Source organism: Triturus cristatus, chromosome 4_2 (genome assembly GCF_964204655.1).
Source record: "Triturus cristatus chromosome 4_2, aTriCri1.1, whole genome shotgun sequence".
Lineage (NCBI taxonomy): Eukaryota > Metazoa > Chordata > Amphibia > Caudata > Salamandridae > Triturus > Triturus cristatus.
The window spans coordinates 291,611,725-291,629,391 of record NC_140586.1 but is presented as its reverse complement, the minus strand read 5'-3'; the positions used below and the strand labels follow the sequence as shown (position 1 = coordinate 291,629,391).

Genomic DNA, 17,667 nt, shown 5'->3' with positions numbered 1-17,667 from the left:
TCACAAACCCCAGAGGACCTGGCTACCTTTTGGCTCTAAGCACCTGGGACTCCCATGAGTAGAGGCTCTACTCAAAATCAGCTTCTAATCCCTGGCATCAGCCCGGACCTGCGAACCCTACACACTCTGCACCCACCAAGCCTAGCCTGTGCCGGAGTGAACAAAGACCACGAGGACGACCCCAAGACGACTGACCCCCAGTCCGGCACCCAAGGACTTCCCTCGACGCTCCTGACGACGCCTGCAGCCTCAGAACCAGGTACCCCCCCAACCGCGATCAACAGAGGGTAAGATTTCCCGACAGCAAAAGGCACCCTTGCAACTGGCGCCCTGCGCCCCCCTGTGCCCAACTCCTGGGTACCTACCTATCCTCCAACTACCCAACTTACCTCTCGAAGTGGTGTTGGCAGCTGAAGAATCTTCGTCCCCGAGCTTGCAGTCTTTTTCTAAACCGGAGCTTTCCTATTGAAATCAATTGAGCGCCCGAAGGCTCAAAAGCACCCTGCACCCAGCTGCCCAAGTGGCCCTGGCATTGTACCCTTTGCACCGATCTACTTCCCCATTTGCTCTGAGCAAGTGACCAGGAGCCCAGCTCCCACAGCCGCGGGTCCTGCTAGTCAGCAGCCACCAACCAAGGCCCCACTGCCTCCCATAGGATAACATTGGGCCTAACTGCACCCGGCTTCCCCTGTGCCGCTGAGGGTGTAACAACTGTAACTGCCTGACCGTGGGAGACCCCGGAGTCTGTGCCCAGAACCTTAACTTTGCCAGTCGAGTACTTACCTGAAAGCCGATAACTCAATTTTCTCCATAGGGTAACATTGACTGGTTTCTTCTGAAATTTCTTCGAAGTGTGGAGTTTTCAAAACTTAACATATTCACCAAAAATCAGCCAAGTAACGAAAACGAAAATACTCACCTGCTATTAGGTGAGCTCCTAGTGCTGGATCTTGGTGCCCAGCACTGACCCTGAAAAATATTCACAACCGTACTTACCAGTAACCCAATTTTCTTCCATAGGAAACCATTGACTGTTTATCTGTGAAATTTCTTCTAATTGTCGATTTCTGCAAACTTTAAATATTCTTAAATTGTATAAAACGTGATTACTTACCTGTTTTGGATAAAGGTCCCAGTACTGAGTCTAGGCAACCAGTACTGGATTACAAAGGTAACGAGAACATACTATACCAGCAACTTGAATTTTCTTCCATAGGGAATCATTGACTGTTTTCTATGAAATATTTTCTAAGGATCAACTTTTAAAATAGCTAAATATTGTCTAAAAATTATAACAGTAACTAAGTCGACTTTTATCACTTGTTTCTAAGTACTGACCCATGACTGAATCTAGGATCCAGTCCTGGAATCCCAAAAGTAATCCAAAAAGTAATCTATTGCAAATAACTTGAAACTTCCATTGAACTCAATGCATTATTGTGTTTTAAATTGTGTTGCCTATTGCAACCACTTGTAACTTTCTACAAAAGGCATATTGCAAAGGTATTTATATAAAGCATCTCATTCTGAGGAAGAATATTTTAATACCTATTGTTGGTTCTAAAATAAAACAGGCATGTATTTTTTATATATAAACCATTGTCCTAGAGTTCAGTTATTGAGTGTGAGACCATTTGTTGACTGAGTGTGTGAAACAAATGCTTTACACTGTCCTTTGATACTGTCTTACTGCTCGACCAAGCTACCACTTTAGAGAGTAAGGTTATATCTAACTTTAGCCTCTGCCAAACCTCTGGCGACTGTGGTCTCTGTACACCCTGTACCTATTTGGGAACAGTATATGCAGAGCCACTTTCTCACAGAGAAAAAGTGTCAATGTTATCCTATGAGGAAAATCAAGTTATCGGTTTCGAGGTAAGTATTCGGTCTTTGGAGTAAGGGTTCTGGGGTTAGACTCAGGGGTCTTCCAGTTTCAGCAAAGCACTGTTGCACCCTCAGCGGCACTAGGGCGGCCAGGTGCAGAGTGTTGCGGCACTATGTTATCCTATCGAGGATGGGGGGGGGGCTCTGGTTGGTGACTGCTGGCAAGCAGGCCACGGGGTTGTGGGAGCAAAGCTCCTAGGGTTTAGGTCAGGGCAAATAGGGAACCAAGTAGGCACAAAAAGTGCACCCTCAGCGGCACTGGGGCGGCCGGGTGCTGAGTGCTGTTTTGGCATCGGGTGCCCTGTTATTTTCAAGGGGATTTTCTGTTTTGGTTTTCACCTGCAGGCTTGGTCCAGAAAGGCTTCCGGGAGGAACCAACAGCCGGGCAGGTAAGTTGGAGTGCTCGGGACGTATTTTCTCCCGGGTGCAGGGCGTCTGGATGCAGGGGTGTCTTTTGAGGTCGGAGTTCACCTTACCACGCCACTTGCAGGGGGGCGGGGGGTCTCCGTGCAGAGGCAGCAGGCGATATCAGGGAGACCTGGAGGGGTCAACGCATGCTGGGCTCGGACTCTGGAGCGCTGGGGGACCTCGCTGGGACTGGTGGTCCACTCGAACTCGGGTCGTAGGCGACGGGTGCAGAGGTAGTTCCAGGCGTCAGGTTTCTTTGTCCTCAGCAGGCTGAGTCTGTTTTCGGAATTTCTTTTGAACATGGCTGCTGTACACAGGAGACAGTCTTTAGAAGGGAAGGCAGGCAGGTTCTCCGGGTTGGTTGAGGTTGCTGGCTGCAGGACACGCCGGGATTTCGCAGAAGGCAGGTTCTATCGGAGACAGGCCTGTAGGGCTGGGGCCAAGTCAGTGGGCGTCGTCCTCTTGCTAGCTCTGCACCGCTCTTCGTCCTTATCTTTTTTGTTTTTCGTTTCTGAATCTACCTTCTTGGTTCAGGGCTACCCCCTAAATACTGTATTTAGGGGGCGTTTTAGGAATCTTGAGGTCAGTAGCCAATGGGCTACTGACTTCAGGGTGACTACACTCTTGGTGTGCTCACCCCACGTGGGGGAGTGAGCAGAATCCCTAGTCCTAATTGGGGCGTGCCTGCCATCTGCAAGATGGCGAGCACTGGAGAGTGGGCTTCACCTCGCCTCCCCCACCTGAGGGGTGGAGTTGGCAGTGGTGGGCACTTCTCCTGGGCTGGCTAGTTTTTCCCGCCTGTCTTCCCGCCGAAAGGGAGGGGAGACGGGAAGAGGGCCTGCTCCTGATAGCAGGTGAGGCTGGGGGTCGCATTAAAAAGGCTGCCAGGCCTTTGAAGCTCCCCTGCCACAGATGGCTCTTCCTGGCATGGGGGAGGTGTGAACACCTCCGCCCAGGAAAGGCTTTGTTTCTGGGCTCAGGGAGAGTAGGCTCCCACCCAAGGGGTCCAGAAACATGTCTCATGGTGTCAGGCTGGTGTGTACCAGTCAGGGAACCCACCAGAGGCTGGTCATTTTTCAGGGGGCATCTCTAAGATGCCCTCTGTGTGCATTGTTCATTAAATCCCACACTGGTATCAGTGTGGGTTTAATGTGCTGAGAAGTTTGATGCCAAACTTCTCAGTTTTCAGTTTAGCCATTATGGTGCTGTGGAGTTCGTAATGACTAGCTCCCAGCACCATGTAAGCTTAATGGCAGCACTGCACTTACAATGCCTAAGAATGGACTTAGACACTGTAGGGGTACAGGGCTCATGCACCTGTACCCTCACCACTGGCATAGTGCACCCAGCTAGAGGGGTGACTGATCTATGCCAGGGCAGTGGGTTGTAGGCATGGCACACAGGGATGTGTGCCATGTCGACTCTTTACTTGTGTAAAGGTACAGTTCCTCTAAGGGTGGCACAATAAGTGCTGCAGCCCTTACAGGTCTTCCCAGGTCACAGTGCCCTGGGTACCTGTGGTACCATTTACCGGGGGCTGAAATGGGGCCAGAGATGCCAGTTGAGTTAGTTTTGGGGAAAGAACACAGGCCCTGGGAACCTGATGGGCAGGGATCCAGGGAACACCAAGAAAAAGTGCATTAGTAGGCTGTCAAAAAGTGGGGGGGGGGGGGGGTTACTGCAACAGAAACTCGCTGTTCGAGGCATATGAGCTGCAGATTATACACTGTGCATAGATCGCCATCCGGTGTTAGGCCCGGATGTTTGCAGTTTGTTTTTCCTCTTGGAAAGTCTTTGGAAGTCACGAGTTTGGTGACTCCTCCTCTGGTTCGTATTGCGCATGGGCTTCGGCTCCATCCTCAGATTGTTTTTATCCGCCATCGGGCTCGGATGTAAAACTTTGCGCTCCGGTTCCGAACTTCCCAGTTCACCGATCGACGCACAAATCCTCGCTCATCGAGTTTCTTCCAAGACATAAATCATCTTATTCATCTTCTCTTCGGCACTTCTTCGATTCCGGTGGTCGACGGTGGCCTTCGGGCCTATTCCGGCTCCGGTAACGGCTGATGGAAAACTCCCTTCAAGAAGTGCCCTCGATGTGGGTCCATGTTCCCCCACACCGATCTCCATGAGGTGTGCAACCTCTGCCTCTCCCCAGAACACGAGGCCCGAGACTGTCCCGCCTGCAAGTCTTTTCGCTCAAAAAGGACCATTCGAGATCGACGGTCTAGACGCAACATGGCGAACTCCTCGACCTCCGCTCCAGTCGACATCTTCGGGGACGACGTCGAAGCTCCGGGACAGCAGGACATCGAACAGGAGGACGACGACCTCGTCAGCGCTTCCGAGGCCGACGAATCAGATGTGGAGGACATCACCCCGGCGCAGCGGGTCGTGAGTACAATTCCCCCTCCCCCGCCGATCCTGAAAAAGGCTTCGGTCACACCTTCGCCTCCGGGCCTAGGCAAGACCAAGGACACGGCTTCTCACACCCCACCTTCGTGCCCGGTAAAGAAGCCTTCTAAGCCTTCCAGCAGCTCGGGCTCGAGCCAGCCGGCCACCGGTGCCGACAAACTCACTTCGGCACCGAAGAAAAAATCGGCCTCCACCTCCACACCGAACCCGGCACCAAAGTCTTCGGTGCCGAAACCTGCTCCGGTGCCGACCAAACATCACAAGACCCTCGGCACCGACCAAAAAACCGGAGGTTCCCAGGAAGCACGGCTCCGACAAACCTAAGAAGCTGTCGGCCCTGAAACAGTCGGCGCCCACCGATCAACCAGTGTCACAGGAGCTTTTCACACCGGATCCCTTGCAGAAAACCCTCACCAAGGATCCAAAGACCGGACACTTGACATTGTCTTCGAAAAAGAGACACTTGGACAAGCCGGCTCCACCTCCCACTCCAAAAAAAACAAGCATTTGCAATGCAATAGGTCTCGCACTATTAAAGTTTGAGCTATTGGCATTGCTATTAATAATGCAACACAAATAGCTCAAACATTCAGTAATGCGGGACCTATTGCATTGCAAATGCTTGTTTTCTTAAGACATGGTACGGGGCAGAGTGAGAAAGGGGGTAACAAAAACGAGCAACAACATCCTTCCAAACACTGCAGTTTGTTATTACAGTCTGGCTCCAAGGAAACATCTGAGATGTACCGAGGAAAAAGCCCTGAGCTGAATAAAAACATTGACACCTAGACGAGGTTTGTCCACTTATTGTCCGGGTGGAGGGCTCCGATCACCGCCTAAACCTGCCGCGAAGGCGACTTTTACCAGCCGCAGGCTCTCCGAGGGTGAAACATGTCAAATTCCAAAACCCTGGCCCATGTGGATTCGGAAACACTAGCCCATGTGGTCACAATAGACAACCTATCCGAGGGTAACACAGGCAGAATAGGAGACTGTGAGAACGAGTCAATTGGTGAACGAGTAGATGCATGCGCAGGTCTCGTACGTACGAATGAATTAAAAAATGAATGACTGGGCACAAGGCTAAAGTATTAGTTAATGAGTACTGGCAGAGCGCAGGCACCTCTCACGAGTAGATGACACCACCCTACAACATCCTGGCCTCCCTCAGTCTTAAGCATTCATCCAGCCACACTCTCATCCCGACATCTAGAAAGACAAAAGCAAGGGGATGAGCCTGATAAGCATTCTTTTTCTCCCCCACACAGCCCTCCATGACCTCTCTTTCACAGCGTTCGAGGCTCCCACCGTGCTAGTCGTCGCTGCCGCTCTCGTCGCTCATGAGCCCGTTGGAGGGGCTTTTGGCGCCGTTGGGTCGGGTCCTCCCCAGGAACTCAATCCCCTTGTCCATCATGCCAGGCATGGTGGGGCTGCGGTGTGTTAGGTGTGAGTAAGGGACAGCCCCGCGCCTGGCCGACTCTGGGTCTCTGGGAGGTGGGGAAAGTTAAACATGGAGTCGCGGTGGTGCTGCTGCAGGCGGCGCTCGGTTACGCTCATAAACGACGCCCCTTTACGCACAGCAGGAACGTTAGAGCAGAGGTGGGGTGGTGGCTGAGGTCCGTTTGCTGTCCGTTATGCTGTCTGAGTCTGAGGACAGTTACTGGGTGCCGCTTTTCAGTCCCTGGTTGTTCCTGTCCGTCGGTCTGTGCGCTGCTGTCGCTCATCGCAGGCAGCCGAGGAAAGGAGCTTTGGTCAGTACTGCAGGAAACAGCGAGGTTTGTTAGCCGCTTTCTATCTCCAAGGAGGAATCCCGCCCGCATGTGTGCTTGGACAGCAGCAGCCCTGCTCCAGGAGTGAGGGACACGGATGGGAGCGGTGGTGGGGGAAGCTGAGGGCACAGGGGTGTGGGGGTTTGGAGCAGGAGCACATAGTGGTTGCGCGGTGCCTAGGACGTGCGTGTTGAGAAACTGCATGCTGGCTTGTGAGGGAAGCGGGACAGGAGATGTGCACGCCGCGTGGCTGTAGGCGCGTACACCAACTCAAATCCGCCAAAAGCCTGCGCGTGCACATCTCCTGTCCCACTTCCGAGGCAAGTCAGCAACAATAGATCTCGCTTGCGAGCAGCGCTTCGCGCTGCGTTCGCAGGCGAGACCTAAAAAGGACATTGCTACCTCTCCTTTCAGGGTGCCTTCCCCACCCCCTTTACCTCCTCCACCCTCTCCACCCCCTCCACCTCATCGTTCCCCCACCTCGTCCCTTGTCCCAGACGATTTGGGGGACCCTTACTATGATCCAGCAGATGTGCCACAAGATCCCACCCCTACTGGATCCCCAGACCCATGGGATGATTATAACAACCCGGACATCCAAGATGTCCCACAGGATGACCTTTACCCATCTAGGCCATCCCCTCCTGAAGATTCCTTGGGTTTTCACCACTTGTTACAACGGGCGGCACACTACCACGGGGTGGAGTTACATACCGACCCAGTGGAGGAGGACTTCCTACTAGACACTTTCGATGATACACATAGGTCCACTGCCATTCTACCCATGTTAAAGGGCGTAATTAAACATGCCCCTGAGGTTTTCAAAGACCCAGTCAGGGCCAGGGTCCTCAACCCTCGAATAGAAAAGAAGTACAAAGCCGCCCCTACAGGCCCTTCTTACATTAAGGGCCCTGCACCATTAGATTCCCTAGTGGTATCAGGGAAGCGCACTGCGTCACAAGCGGCCAATATATGGCGTATTGCCAATACGCAAGCACTGTTGGCCCGGTATGACAGGGCGCACTATGATGAGCTAGAATCCATCATGCACCATCTCCCTGAAAAGTACAAGGCTAGGGCTAATGAACTTATTTAGGAGGGGAAAACAATAACCAATACCTCAATACGATGTGCCCTAGATGCGGCAGATACAGCCTCCAGGGCCATAAACACCAGTGTCCTTCTCAGTCGCCATGCCTGGCTCAAGGTTTCAGGGTTTAAACCAGAGGTTCAAGCCTCTATACTAAATCACCCGTTCGACCAAGACCATCTATTTGGCCCTAAAGTAGATGAAGCCCTGGCAAAAATGAAAAAAGATACAGACACGGCGAAATCTATGGGAGCTCTACAAACACAGACTCCCAGACGCTCCTTTCGCCGTTCTTCCTTTCGGGGCACTGGTAGAGGCTACTCATCGGACAGTGCATCCACGTCCTATAAATCCCCCCCTCAGTCTACTTTCAATAAAGGTTATCAAAGAGGCGGATACAGAGGCAATAATAATAAGGGCAGAGGCAAAACAAATACCGCCCGCTCTGCCACACCTCCCGCCCAATGACTTTCCCCCGCTCCCTCCAGACCATTCCACTCTGGTCGGAGGCAGACTACGGCATTTCCTTCACGTCTGGGAGACAATCACCTCAGACAAATGGGTGACGCAAATTATTCAGTCAGGGTATTGCCTAGAATTAACATCAACACCCCCCAACATTCCATCCAAGCACCGACCTATGTCGCAAGAACATAGTGCGCTACTAACACAAAAGGTGATCTCCCTCCTGCAAAAAGGAGCAATAGAGCAGGTCCCCATAAATCAACAAAATTTAGGGGTCTTACTTTCTAATTCCAAAAACAGACGAGACCCTAAGACCTATCGTAGATCTCAGACCTCTAAACACCTACATTCATTCGGACCATTTTCACATTGTAACCCTCCAACAGGTTCTTCCACTTCTCTCCCAGAACGATTTTCTCACCACTCTGGACTTGAAAGACGCGTACTTTCACATCCCAGTACACCAGTCTCACAGAAAGTACCAGAACACTACCAGTTCAAGGTGCTCCAGTTCGGGGTAACAGCACCAAGGGTGTTCACCAAGTGCCTCGCAGTAGTGGCTGCACACCTCAGAAGACAGCACATTCACGTCTTCCCTTATCTAGACGATTGGCTGATAAAAGCCACGTCCTACCAAAAATGTGTGCCACATACCGCCGCTACGGTACAACTACTTCACCAGTTAGGTTTCACGGTGAACCTTAAAAAATCCCACCTGGTACCCTCACACACAAAACAGTATTTCGGTGCCACCATAGACACCTCCAAAGCCATAGCTTATCCCAATCCTGCCAGGATTACAAAAATGCTGGCGCTGCGTCAAAAATTCCTGTCTCAACACTCTCCCAGCAAGAGTGTTTATGCAGCTCATAGGAATGATGGCCTCTTGCATTTTTATAGTGCCCCATGCAAGACTCCAAATGCGTCCACTCCAAGAGTGCTTGGCACGCCAATGGAACCAGGCCCAGGGAAAACTGACAGATCTGGTGTTGGTAGACGGTCGCACCCATCGCTCTCTGCAGTGGTGGAACACCACAAACCTTTCCACAGGTCGACCGTTCCTGGACCCGGTCCCACAAATAATCCTAACAGCAGATGCATCGCTCTCCGGCTGGGGAGCTCATCTGTTACATCTCACAGCACAGGGCACGTGGACACCACAACAGAAGTTACTCCACATCAACCATCTGGAGTTACTGGCGATCTTCCTCGCCCTGAAATCCTTCCAGGCGCAGATCTCAGGCAAGGCAGTCCTCATTCGCACAGACAACATGACTGCCATGTACTACATTCAAAAACAGGGGGGCACACACTCTCCACAGCTCTCTCAATTAGCACAGAGCATATGGAATGGGCAATTCCGCAAAAGATTTTCCTCCTAGCCCAACACGTCCCAGGAGTACAAAACACCGTGGCAGATCTGCTGAGCAGGCAGACACAGCAGATCCACGAGTGGGAACTTCACCCACAAGTTCTTCACCCTTTCTTTCAGGAGTGGGGGCACCCACACATAGACCTATTCGCCACCCACGAAAACAAAAAATGCCCATGCTTCGCTGCCAGATATCCACACCCATTGTCCGAAGGCAATGCGATATGGATGAACTGGTCAAACAAATTTACATACGCATTTCCACCTCTCCCACTAATTCCATTAGTGGTGCGAAAGCTACAGCAGCATTCCTTAACTCTAATCCTGGTAGCTCCAACATGGGCCAGGCAACCGTGGTACACCACACTGCTGGAACTCTCGGTAGTACCACACCAAAAGCTACGCCTCTCGCCATGCCTCCTAACCCAGAACCATGGAGAGATCAGGCACCCGGACCCAGCTCAACTCAACCTTGCGATCTGGCTCCTGAGGTCCTAGAATTTGGATACCTTAACCTTCCCCCTGATTTCATGGACATTATCAGGTAAGCTAGGCGCCCTACTACTAGGGCGTGCTATGCAGCAAAGTGGAAAAGATTTGTTGTTTACTGCCACAACAACACAATCAATCCTTTAAATGTATCCATACAACACATTATATGTTATTTACTCCATTTGCAAAGGTGTAACCTAGCATATACTTCCATTCGGTTACACCTCGCTGCAATTGCAGCCTATTTACAAAATAGGCAGCACCTCTCACTTTTCAAAGTACCTGCCATCAAGGCCTTTATGGAAGGCCTCAAGAGAGTGATTCCACCCAGAGTGCCACCCTCACCTGTTTGGAACTTGAATGTAGTTCTCACACGGTTAATGGGAACCCCTTTCGAACCATTACATAAGTGTGAGCTGCAATTTCTCACATGGAAAACAGCTTTTCTAGTGGCTATCACTTCCCTCAGAAGAGTTAGTGAAATACAGGCACTCACTATACAAGAACCTTTTCTTCAGATGCATCACAACAAGGTTGTACTCCGCACCAATCCCAAATTTCTACCGAAAGTGATTTCTCCATTCCATTTAAACCAGTCGGTAGAATTACCAGTCTTTTTATCGCAACCCCAAATGGTTGCGGAAAGAGCCTTACACACACTGGACGTTAAAAGGGCTTTACTTTATTACATCCAGAGAACACAACCTTTAAGGAAAACCAAACAGCTATTTGTTTCCTTCTCCCCACCACATAAAGGCAACCCTATTTCTAAATCCGGGATAGCTAGGTGGATTGTAAAATACATACAGATTTGCTATCACAAAGCAAAACAAACGCTGTCGGTTCCCCCTAAAGCCCACTCTACAAGGAAGATAGGGGCTTCTATGGCTTTCCTAGGGAACATACCACTAGATGACATCTGCAAGGCAGAGACATGGTCAACACCGCACACCTTCACAAAACATTACTGTGTAGATGTAAAAACCAAGCAACCAGCTAGTGTGGGCCAAGCTGTTCTAAAAACACTGTTTCAAACAACTGCAACGGATACCGGTGGTCGCCGTTAGGGTTGGGTACTGCTATGTAATCTATGCACAGTGTATAATCTGCAGCTCATATGCCTCGAACGGAATATGCTACTTACCAGTATGCATCTGTTCTTGGCATGTAGAGCTGCAGATCTATACACACCCACCCGCCTCCCCAGCTACCTGTATCCGTTCCAGCCTTATCTTATTTAGATACAATACACATGGGCTTCTTTACTGTTTACTACGCTCCATCTTTCCCTGCTGGCGAAAAACAATCTGAGGATGGAGACGAAGCCCATGCGCAATACGAACCAGAGGAGGAGTCACCGAACTCGTGACTTCCAAAGACTTTCCAAGAGGAAAAACAAACTGCAAACATCCGGGCCCAACACCAGATGGCGATCTATGCACAGTGTATAGATCTGCAGCTCTACATGCCAAGAACAGATGCATACTGGTAAGTAGCATATTCCTTCCTACAGTATATGACTAGCAGGAGCCCAGGGCACACTCAGTCAAAGAACATCAGCAATTCAGCAAAAAGTGGGGGCATACCATGCAAGAAGAGGGCACTTTCTCACATACACCACCAGCAGCCCAGTGGTGGCCGTGAGCAGGGTGCAAATACAGCGTCGGGTGCCCAATGCTCTTCAGTGGAGAACTTGCTTCTGACAAACAGGCTGGAGGCGTTGCACCAAAGTTAGCAGGAGGGAGACCAATAACAGCCGATGTGAGTATGCATGTAGGGGTCGTAGGGGCACTAGGCCTAGGGGCTTCGGGTGCAGGCGTGCCTTTTAGATGTCAAGTTTTCTTACCGGAGCCGTTCGCGGTCAGGGGGAGCCTCTACATTCGAATTGCAAGTGGCATCGTGGTGTCCCAGAGGGGTCGGCAAATTCTGGACTTGAATTCAGGATTGCTGGGGAACCTGTTATGGATCAGTGGGCCACCTGGACACGAGCCTGTGGTTTTGGGTACAGAGTTGGCAGGACTCGCTGATGCAGAGGGCTCTGGAATGTTTTGTGTAGGTTTCTTGGGGAGGGTGCCGCTGTCCTCTGGAGTCTCGGGTCTTTGTCGAAGGAGAGGCAGTCTTCCTCTGGTTCTAGCAGTCACTGGCTGCAGGACAGCTGTCTTCTTCATCGTAGGTTCTTTGAAGCTGGAGACAGGCCGGAAGGGCCGGTGGCAAGTCAGTAGTAGTCTTCAGGCTTCGCTGCATGGCGTCTATACTGTCTTAGGTTGGGAGGGAACTAGTTTACAAGGTCTGGGGCTTTTTTAGGGGAGTCGCAGGTAGGACCAATAAGCACCTTACCTGGGGTGACTACACCCTCAATTATGCCACCCACCTGGAGAGCTAGCCCTGATTGGAGGGGTCTCCCCATCTTCAAGATGGCGGGGGTGTAAAGTTGTGCTTCATCTCGCCTCCCTCACCTTAGGTGTGGAGTTGGCAGAGGTGGGCACACCACCTATTCTTTTTAGTTTTCCTGACTGTTGTCCTGACCAAAGTGTGGGTGTAAACCTTGAGCAGCCATTTCCTGCTAGCAACAGAGGTTCAGGGTTGCGTTATAAGGGTGGCTGCCCTTTGAAGCTTCCATCTTGAGCACTGTGCCTGTCCTGGGGAAGGAGGTCTGACACCTCATCACAGGATGTGCATTTTTTCTGGTCTCGGAGCTGAGGCTCTCGACCCAGGGGTCCAGAAACATGTGTGGTGGTGGCAGGCGGCCTCCAGCAAGTCTGTCCCACGCCAGGGTTGGTAGGTTTCCAGGTGGCACCTCTGCGGTGCTGGCTGGGTACATAGTTCAATAAAACCCACACTTTAATTAGTGTGGGTTTACTGAAAGTAATAGTATGGTATCAAAAACTCCTTGGTTCAGAGATGCCCACATGATGCTGGGTAACTTTTGTTTTGTATAGTTTCCAGCCCATGTACTTGCTGGGGCTTCCCTGGCACTTACAATATCTAAAAATGGCCTTCAGCATTGTAGTGGCATATCTGGTCATGCAGATATGCCCACATCTGTGGTATAGTGCACCCTGCCTTAGGGCTGGAAGGTCTGCCAGAAGGATGATTTAACAAAACTTTAAGCAGTGCTAGTTGGCATGGCACACCGTTAGTGTGCCTTGTCGACCTTTTTGTTTTGTCTGCACCATGCCATGCATGCTGCAGTGGCAGTCTGCATGACCTAGGTGAGGAGTCCCTAGGGGACCCTCTTCAGTCCCAGCGCCCTAGGTACCCAGGTACCATTTACTAGGGACTTAGAGGGGGCCTGAAGAGCCAATTGTGGAACTGTTTTATGGAAACCACTGGTACTGGGAACTTTGACAGTAGGGAGCCAGTACTTTACAGTCAGCATTGCATCAAAAGCCAGGCAAGAAGTGTGTAAGGTACTGCAATAGAACCTAATTTTCTCACATGCAGCAAGACACATTGCCTGCAATGACAGCCTGCATGAGTTAGGTGGGTGCTCCCTCAGGGTTGCACTCTGTGCTGCAGGCCTTAGGGACCCTCTTTAGTACCCATGCCCTGGATACTCGAGGTCCCATTTACTAGGGACTTACAGGTGTGTTATAGGTATGGCCAATTGGCGGAACAATTGTACAGTTTTTAAGGAAAAATATTTGGCAATGGAGACCTGGATAGCAGGAACCCAGTGTACTTCTTTCAAAATTGCATTGTGTGTCAGGCAAAAGGTGGTGGTTACCATGTAAAAAAGGGGCACTTCCCTACAGTATCCATCTGACCCCTGGGTCGAGTCATAACTGGACCTGATCTTGTCCTTGCTGTGGACCTTGCCTGGTACTCTGAGATTCCTTAAGGGCCCTCCGCTGAGGTTCTGAGGACCTTAGAAGTTTACTCCTGTGGCTGGTTGAGCTCCAGATGAAAGTTTGGAAACTATGAAAAAGGTATCCTCCAGAGTGGCAGGAGGCCCTGTGGTGGAAAGGTATCTGACTGACAGTTCCATGACACTGGATTGAATTTCAGCTTTGTCTCCTTCAAGGCTTCAAGCAGCACCGAAGAGAAAAAAAAGAAATACCCCTTCTGCATTTGTGAGAAAGTGCCATCTTTCTTGCATGGTATGCCCCCACTTTTTGCCGAATTGCTGAATGTACTTTGAGTGTGCCCTGGACTCCTGCCAATCAGGTGCCCAGGGCCTATGTTACTTCCCAAAAACCTATAACCCAAATTGGCAAACCCTGGCCACATGTCAGTCCCTGGTAAATGGTACCCTAGGTACCCAGGGCCTTGTGACCAGGGAAGGCCTCTAAGGGCTGCAGCACTCATTGTGCCACCCTTAGAGGCCCTGTACCCTAACACACACACACACTGCCCTTGCAGGCTGAGTGTCTGGGTGCAGAACAAAACAGAGTCGACATGGCACACATCCCTGTGTGCCATCCCCACCACCTACACTGCCCTGGCATACATCAGCCACCCCTCTAGCTGGGTGCCCTATCCCAGTGGTGTGGGCACAGGAGCATGAGCCCTGTGACCCTACAGTACCCAGGTCCATTCCTGGGCACTGTAAGTGCAGTGCTGCCATTTAAGAGTACATGGTGCTGAGAGCTTGTCAAACATGAACTCAACAGCACCATAATGGCAACACTGAAGACTGAGAAGTTTGGTATCAAACTTCTCAGCACATTAAACCCGCACTGATGCCAGTATGGGATTTAATGTACCAAGCACCACAGAGGGAATCTTAGAGATGCCCCCTGAAACCTAACCTACAATCCACGTCTGGTCTGGGAGGCTGCCTAGGCTGCCCCACAGCAGACATGTTGCTGGACCCCTGGGTAGGAGAGCCCCTGCTCTCCTGGGCCTGCAACAATGACCATCCTGGGCGAGGTGCTAGGTCTTCTCCTCCAGGATGGACAGGGGGAAGCCTTTATGAGCTTCCCCAAGCCACTTGCAGCCCCCACTCTGGCGGGAAGCCTGGCTGGAAACCCCAAATAAGGACAGGGGATGTGCCAGCCTGCCAACCCCACCCCTCAGGTAGGGGAAGCGAGGTGAAGCACATCTCCGGGCGCTTGCCATCTTGAAGATGGGAGGCCCTACCCAATCAGGACTATGCTACTGCCCCCCTCCTACAGGAGAGTGGCAGAATAGGGGGTGTACCCACCCCAGGACAGGGACCCATTGGTCTCTGCCCTTTACCTACCTGTAACGCACCTAAATGTAGTATTTAGGGTCACCCAGAACCTTCCTTCCCCAGATTCCAGATTCCAAAATACAAAGAAGAGCAAGAAGAAAGAAGACCTGCCGTGTAGCTGCTAAGAAGAGGAAGACACCAACTCCTTTGGCCCCAGCCCTACCGGCCTTTCGACCCTCGAACCTGCTTCTACTACAACCCGGCACCTCTTGTGGCCAGCAACCTCACAAACCCCGAAGGACCTGGCTACCTTTTGGCTCTAAGCACCTGGGACTTCCATGAGCAGAGGCTCTGCTCAAAATCAGCTTCCAATCCCTGGCATCAGCCCGGAACCGCAAACCCTGCACACACTGCACCCGCCAAGCCTGGCCTGTGCCGTAGTGAACAAAGACCACGAGGACGACCCCCCGGCGACTGTGACCCCGAGTCCGGCACCCAAGGACTTCTGTCGACGCTCCTGACGAAGCCTGCAGCCTCCGAACCAGGTGCCTCCCCAACCGCGATCAACAGAGGGTAAGATTTCCCGACACCAAAAGGCACCCCTGCTCCCGGCGCCCTGCGGCCCCCTGTGCCCAACTCCTGGGTACCTACCTATCCTCCAACTACCCAACTTACCTCTCGAAGTGGTGGTGGCACCTGAAGAATCTTCGTCCCCGAGCTTGCAGCCTTTTTCCAACCAGGAGCTTTCCCATTGAAATCAATTGAGCGCCCGAAGGCTCAAAAGCACCCTGCACCCAGCCGCCTGAGTGGCCCTGGCAGTGTAACCTCTACACCTATCTACTTCCCTATTTGCCCTGAGCAAGTGACCAGGAGACCAGCTCCCACAGTCGCGTGGCCTGCTAGTCAGCAGCTACCAACCAAGGCCCCCCTGCCTCCCATAGGATAACATTGGGCCTAACTCACTCAGCACCTGGCTGCCCCTGTGCCGCTGAGGGTGTAACAACTGTACCTACCTGACCCTGCGAGACCCCTGAGTCTTGGCCCAGAACCTTAACTTTACCAGTCGAGTAGTTCCCCAAAAGCTGATAACTAAATTTTCTCCATAGGGTAACATTGACTGGTTTCTTCTGAAATTTCTTCTAAGTGTGGACTTTTCAAAACTTAAAATATTCACCAAAAATCAGCCGAGTAACAAACGAAAATACTCACCTGCTAATAGGTGAGATCCCTGTGCTGGATCTTGGTGCCCAGCACTGACCCTGAAAAATATTCACAACCGTACTTACCAGTAACCCAATTTTCTTCCATAGGAAATCATTGACTGTTTTTCTGTGAAATTTCTTCTAAGTGTCGATTTTTGCAAACTTCAAATATTCTTTAAAAACCGTACGAACTGTGAAAACGCAATTACTTTCCTGTTTTAGATAGAGGTCCCAGTACTGGGTCTAGGCACCCAGTACTGGATTACAAAAGTAACAAGAACATACTATACCTGCTACTTGAATTTTCTTCCATAGGGAATCATTGACTGTTTTCTATGAAATTTCTTCTGTCAACTTTTAAAATAGCAAAATATTGCCTAAAAATCATAACAGCAACTAAGTCGACTTTTATCACTTGTTTCTAAGAACTGTCCCAGGACTGAATCTAGGATCCAGTCCTGGAATTACAAAAGTAAGCTATTGCAAATAACTTAAAACTTCCTTTGAATTCAATGCATTATTGTGTTTGAAATTGTGTTGTCTATTGCAACAACCTGTAACTTTCTACAAAAGCCAATTGCATAATGCCAAAGTATTTACCTATAGCATCTCATTCTGAGGAAGTATATTTTGATACCTCTTGTTGGTTCTAAAATAAAACAAACATATATTTTTTATATATAAACCATTGGCCTAGAGTTCAGTTCTTGAGTGTGTGAGACCATTTGCTGACTGAGTGGGTACAACAAATGCTTTACACTGTCCTCTGATGCTGCCTTACTGCTCGACCAAGCTACCACTTTAGAGAGTAAGGTTATATCTAACTTTAGCCTCTGCCAAACCTCTGGGGACTGTGGACTCTGTACACACTGTACCTATTTGGGAACAGTATATACAGAGCCACTTTCTCACAGCATTGTCCCATTGTCCAGGACTCCATCTGGACCAGACAGCTTTAAGTATTCGCCCTTCTGTTTGGGGCCCGTTGCTGCTATTCCGGAGATCGCACACAGTAGAAGAGCTGCCACATCCCAGATGATTAGGGATGCCGCAATGCACACTTGACACAATGATACTTGACCCTTTTGACCTGATGACCTGGGACTACTCCCCTTCCCTGCTCTCTTTCCCTCTGCCCCCAATCCTGATTGAATATAATGGCACGTACCTCTGTGTGCTATATTTTGTTTTGTTCTAATTTTTTACTGTTTTAAGTTTGTGATCACAGAATATATCCGGTGAGTGGTTACTACCACTTGCAGTAGCATACCAGAAGAAATGGCTCATTTGCGACGCTAAAATTGACACCTGTGGGTTGGCTAATACAAGTTTGTATTCTAGGGCAACAAGAGGAGACTGCCCTTAAATAGTATATGTGCCTGTTTGTGAAGTAATCTGTACAACTGCAAAATTGAATGCAGAGAATAAAAATAAAAAAATATATATATATATAT

The 17,667-nt window shown here is 50.4% G+C and overlaps 1 protein-coding gene across 13 annotated transcripts in view; it reads left to right on the top strand.

Moving 5' to 3' along the window:
* The window catches only part of RC3H1 (ring finger and CCCH-type domains 1), a 710,644-nt gene that overhangs the window by 362,369 nt on the left and 330,608 nt on the right, over positions 1 to 17,667 (top strand). The window lies entirely within an intron of this gene.